The following is a 6,000-nucleotide window of genomic DNA, read 5'->3' as shown; positions in this document are numbered from 1 at the left end:
TCCCTTCTGATAGATCTTTGCTACTCGCTTCCTTGTCTACCCAGCTTCACAGAGCACCTGTAGAATGAAAGCAGCATAACACTATCCAAGGACATAGATCTATTATCATAAACAATGTAGGACCAGATATATATTGACCACACAGATGCACATAACATCAATCATACAAGAATGTGGAGGAAAACTTGAATAGCTTTATTGATAATCAAGAAAGAGAAAAGAGGATTACAACCAATTGTTCTGACCCAGCATCATCCTCTCAGCAAGAAAGCCCTTCTTCACCTCATGAAAAGCTTAGATCACCCAACACTATGATATTGCACCAAGAAACCAGCAGCACTTCCTTACAAGATACAAAATTCCAGCATTTGGATCTCTGGGATGAGGGATCCATATATAGATGTTTGCAAGGAGGGTGAGTCAACTTTTGAGATTTGATTAGTGTCCTCTCTCTGATAGTTCTTGAAACCACTTGGAGATTGATGATCTCTTACTCATCCTTGGGCGAATGCAGAGAGGCAAGTGTCACAGGAGAAGTTTCTAGAAGATTCCATGATCCTCCACCTTGCAGATTGACCCTGGCATTTGTCTACTCTCGCCCATCGCACCACATAGAAGGGATTTTCAAGATGCATCACACCTACTGTGTGTATTTAGGTGGGATGCAGTGAACTTTGACCATGGATCAGGTGAGATGGTCCATTTTTGACCATCTCTGAGCAGTTTTTCATGGAGAACTTCTGGGAGAAGATGTAATCAATTTACCTTGTTCTTTTAGAGGTTGGAACAACACTTTTAGAGACTTAAGAGTCCTTGGTTTATGGACATTTATGATTGGGGTTGCAGTGCCCAAAAATGTCTATAACACTATTGCTACCAGAATGTATGTTTTCTGATTTAATGATGGGTTGATTCGACCAACAAAATCAACGCCCATCGTTCAAATGGTTCAATAACTAGATGTGGGTTCAGGGGCATTTCATTATCCTGTCCAGGGTGTCTTTCTCTTTGGCAGTTGTCACAAGCTTGAACAAACTTCTTTGCATCTTTGAAGATCATGGGCCAATAATACCCTGTTTGCAGCACCTTGTGTCCAGTTCTTTGATCGGCGAAATGTCCGCCACACGGTCGGTTGTGACAAGCTTTCAAAATTTCAAAAATTTTGTCTTCGTCGATGCATCCTCTGATGTGCATATCTACCTTTGTATGAAATAGGTAGCCCCCAATCCAAGAAAATCGAGTACTACGCTGGATAATCTACTTTCGTTCATTGGGGGTTAGATGTTTTTGTAATTTTCCTACTGCTAAATCATTTGCAACATCAGCATACCAAGGTGTTTTAATAGTAATAGCAAACAAATGTTCATTTGGGAATTGATCTTTGACCACTATTGCATCCACTGGTTTTGGCATTCACGAGGATAAAATCAGCTACAGGATTTTCTTTTCCTGGTTGGTCCTTTATTGTGATATCAAATTCTTGCAATAAAATCGGCCATCTAGTTACTTTACTGTTTGTGATAGGCTTATTTGCTAAATATTTTATGGTAGAGTGATCTGTATATAAAATGACAGGATATCCGGTGATATAATGCGTAAATTTGTTGATGGCATGTATTACAACTAAAAATTCCTTTTCAGTCACAGTATAGTTCAATTCAGCAGGCGACAAATTTTTGCTAATATAATAAATTGCATATGGTTTTTTATCTTCTTCCTGCCCAAGGACTGCTCCAATAGCTGTGTCTGAAGCATCTGATGAAATTTGAAATGGCAGGTCCCAATTTGGTCCTTGGAGTACTAGGGCTTCTGACATGATTTTTTTTAGATTCTCGAAAGCATGGTCACATTTTCCTGTCCAAACAAAGTCAACATTCCCTGTCAGTGCATATAAAGGTGCAGCAATATGAGAAAAATGTTCTATAAATCTTCTATAATAACCAGAGAATCCAAGAAAACTGTGTACCTCTATTTGAGTGGTAGGAGTAGGTATTAACAAAATTATTTGAATTTTGGCTGGATCTACCTGTATTCCAGCTGCTAAAATATAATGGCCTAGAATAAGTCCTTCAGTCATCATCATATAGCATTTTTCATGGCTTAGACAGAGCCTGGTGGCAATGCATCGCTGCAACACTTTTTCTAGTGTGTCCAATGCTGGGTCGAAATCATCCACGTATGGTGTAAAATCATCCATGTATACTTCGAGCACTTCATTTATTAAATCTGAAAAGATGCTGAGGATAGCACTTTGAAATGTAGCAGGGGCATTGCATAGGCCAAAAGGTAAAACTCTATAGGAAAATGTTCCCCAAGGACAAGTAAAAGTGGTTTTGTCTTGGTCTTCAGGAGCAATCTGAATCTGATTGCATCCATTGAATCCATTTAAGAAAGAAAAGAATTTCTTTCGTACCAAAGTGTATAATAATTGGTCAATGAATGGAAGGAGAAAGTGGTCCTTTTGTGTTGCTTTATTTAGCTCTCTATAATCCACACAGATCCTCCACTTTCCATTCTTCCTTGGCACCACAACAAGTGGAGAGACCCATTTACTATCTAAGATAGGGTAGATGAAGTTCACATCTAAAATTTTTTGAAGTTTAGCTTTTACAATGACTTTTAGATGAGGGTTAAGTCTCCTTTGTGGTTGGTGAATGGGTATTGCATCCTTTTCTATGTAAATGTGGTGTGTACATAACTCGAGATCAATTCCTTTCATGTCAAGGTAGTCCCATGCAAATGCTTCTTTGTATTTCCTTAGTAGCTTGATTAGCTTGTATTCTTGTTCAGAAGTCAGGTTGGAATTGATGTTTAAAGTCTTTCTTGGCGCAATTTCTACAATTTTTCTATTTGAGACAAAGGTAGTAGGTATTGTTTGGTCGTGAGTATATTTAAGAGGACCTTCTTCTAATTCATTATCAAATGCTACTTCTATCATGTGACATTGTATGTGGGATCTGGATTTAGTCTAGCTAAGAAAGTTGTTAATGACATCATCCTCTGTTTGGTCTTTGAAATTGAGGGCATGTTCTATGGTTAATGGGGATCTAATATTTGCGGTGAGGTATGATACAGGATGTTTGTTAGTGTTTATTATTGTGACACTTGGCTAGGCTGGATGATATAAAGCTAGATTCTTGACATTAGCTCCTCTAGTTATGGTCATACTGCCTTTTCGGCAGCTAATATAAGCGTATGTGGTTGCAAGCCAAGGTCTGCCTAAAATCAATGGATCTCCATCAAGTCAGTTTTTGGGTTTATTATCAGAAAGTCGACAGGATACTCCCAGGAATCAACAGATACCATGACATCATGTAAGGTGCCCTTTGGCCTAACCATGGATTGGTTAGCCAGTTCTAATAAAGTGGAAGTTGGTTCTATTGATGTAATGCCCATTTTTTTACAAGTGGTGGTTGTTAAGATATTGATTGCAACTCCTAGATCAACTAAGGCATTTGAGAAGGTTTGTCAATTGATTTGTACTATTACTATTGGATTTCCTGGGTCTTCGTATTTAACGGGTGTTTCTTTTCCTAATAATAGATCAGATAGGGTACCAACTACTTGGACTGTTGGGTTGTTTTCTATTCTCCTCCTTGGATTTTGTATACATAGCTCTTTAATGGTCTTTGCATATATTAGGATGTATTGGATGGCTTGGAGGAGTGGAATTTTTATGTACATATTTTTAAGTTCTCCCAGAACGTCGAAATCAGGATGTTGTAGAGGTCAAGGTATAGTTAATCACTCTGGGAATGGAGGGGAAGATGTGATTACTTGATTATGAGTTTGTTGTGTGATCACATCCTCTTCTTGTAGTGGTTGTTCTATAAGTAACTGATTTTCAACTTGAACAGTTTTATCTCCCTCTGTTTTAATGATGCACCTAGATCTTAATTGAATATCATTACACTCCCTTAGATCGGTTCCTATCTCTGGTGTTTCAATTATTTGAATAGATTGGATCGGTATGTTATTTGGATTAAGGTTGGGTTGGGTTGGGAGTTGTGGTCTTAAATTAGGTTGGGGGTTTTGTTGTAATGCTGGTAGTGTAGGTTGAGGGAGCGGAATGGTTCCTACTGGCTGATTCATCAGTCTTTGCTAGTTTGTCTGCCAGGCATGACTTTTTGAAGTAGGAGGGGACCATTGTGCGATATATACATTATTTTGCCAATATGGTGGGGTATAGGGAAAATTTGGCCAATTGGGTTGGCTTTCTTGATTCGACCATGGTGATGATGAAGGAAATGGTTGTTGTGACAAATTTGAGAATGGAGGTTGATTTTGCCACATTGTATTATATTGTTGAGCATGATATTGTGGAGGCTAAAAAGAAGAAGTTGGGTCTGGGAACGTACATGATTGTCGCGGTTGCCATTGACAACGCTGATTCAATAGGTACACTAGTTCTGGCTCTTCTTCTGCGTCCTTGTATGCTTCTTTCAATCCAGGAAGTGAGGGACAACTCTTTGAAGAATGGTCTTTTGTACAAATGGCGTAAACTTGGACTGCATCTAATGGAAACTCCTTGTGGTTGTGTTTCTTTTTGCATCTAGGATAGAAGATTGCCAAATTTTGTTTTGCTTCTGCTTGCTTTTATTTGGCCTGCATAATATCAATTTGTGTCGTCAGTGTCCCCAATATGTTAGTTTTAAAATTTTCTAATAAGTTTCCAATTTCGTTGCGAGTTACTCCCTCTACAGAGATCTTGTTGTCTCTTATAAACCTGTCATGTTTTGCTGGTTTTAGTCTTGTGTTGCCTCTCAAGCTCCTGATACATAAATCAATAATGTCAGCAAAATTTTCCTGATAAATATCTCCTTTTCCCATAATATTTAGTGTTTCAATCCATTGTTCCTTCATTCCTCTAATTAATGTTGTTTTTAATACATTATCAGGTAAGGGTAATGATGCATAAGGAGATCTTTGAAGATTATACTAAAAATACTCAACATATTCTTTTAATGTTTCATTTGGTCTAGCTACCATCTGAAATATTTCATCTTTTAACTCTCTAGACCTGCAATAATCCTAATATTTTTTTAGAAAAGACTCTTTCATTGATCCCAGTTATTTATAACAGCACCACCCAATACCATAAACCATCTTGAATCAGCCCCTTTTAATGTAGAGGGGAACAATTTCAGTTTTTGGGGATAGGTGGTATAGTCATATCCTCTACACAGCACATCAAATTCAAATAGGAATGCATCTGGATCTTCTAATGTAAGGCCATGGAATGTAGGGATATGTTGGAGAGGGATTGCTTTCATGGGTGCATTAGCTACAGCATCCAAAATGGGGTATTGCAGAGTAGAGGTTTGGGTGTTTGGTTGGTTCTGTGCCATTTGGTCAAATATATGCCAATAACCTTCTGGGATATATAGTAGGGTATTCCTAGGCTGAGAAGGAATGAATTTAACGGGAATGGCCTTAACAGAACTTCCTTTATCTAGGATGATGAGAGTGCCTAATGTCTGGGGAGATTCTGGTTCTTGACGTTCTTCAACTTCGTTATAAATGATTTTTGCAGCACTTCCCTTATCTGGGCTATTTAATGGCTGAATTATCCCAAGAGGAGATCTTGGTTCTTTAGTTTCTCTTGTTTCTCCTCTTCCTTCACAAAGGCTACTAAGGTTCCCTTCTTGCAATGATTTTGGGCTAGAATTGTCAATTTCTTGAAAATCTTTTTCTTCGGTGTGACTATGCACCTCAGCAAAGGCTACAGATGGTGATCATGTGACCTGAAGGGAACTAGTAGGTTGTCTAGAAGCAACTTTTGTAGGTCCTACTGAAGGCTAAGATTCCGCTTTCTTAAGGATTTCGTCTATAAATGTCGATCGGCCAAGGGTCACCGGCCCCTTAGCTTTATCAGGCTTGGGTAGAGGTTTAGGATTCTTTTTAGGCTTTTTTTGCTTAGTCATGCACACAAATCAAATGCTAATTCTTACCCAAAGAAAACAACAACAAATCTGCAAGAAAGTGGGCAGGGGAGCAGGG

Source organism: Pinus tabuliformis, chromosome J, assembly GCF_031772625.1.
Source record: "Pinus tabuliformis cultivar Carrire ecotype Pingquan chromosome J, CPIR1, whole genome shotgun sequence".
Classification (NCBI taxonomy): domain Eukaryota; kingdom Viridiplantae; phylum Streptophyta; class Pinopsida; order Pinales; family Pinaceae; genus Pinus; species Pinus tabuliformis.
The sequence above is the reverse complement of the archived record's forward strand: the minus strand, read 5'-3'. Positions refer to the sequence as shown.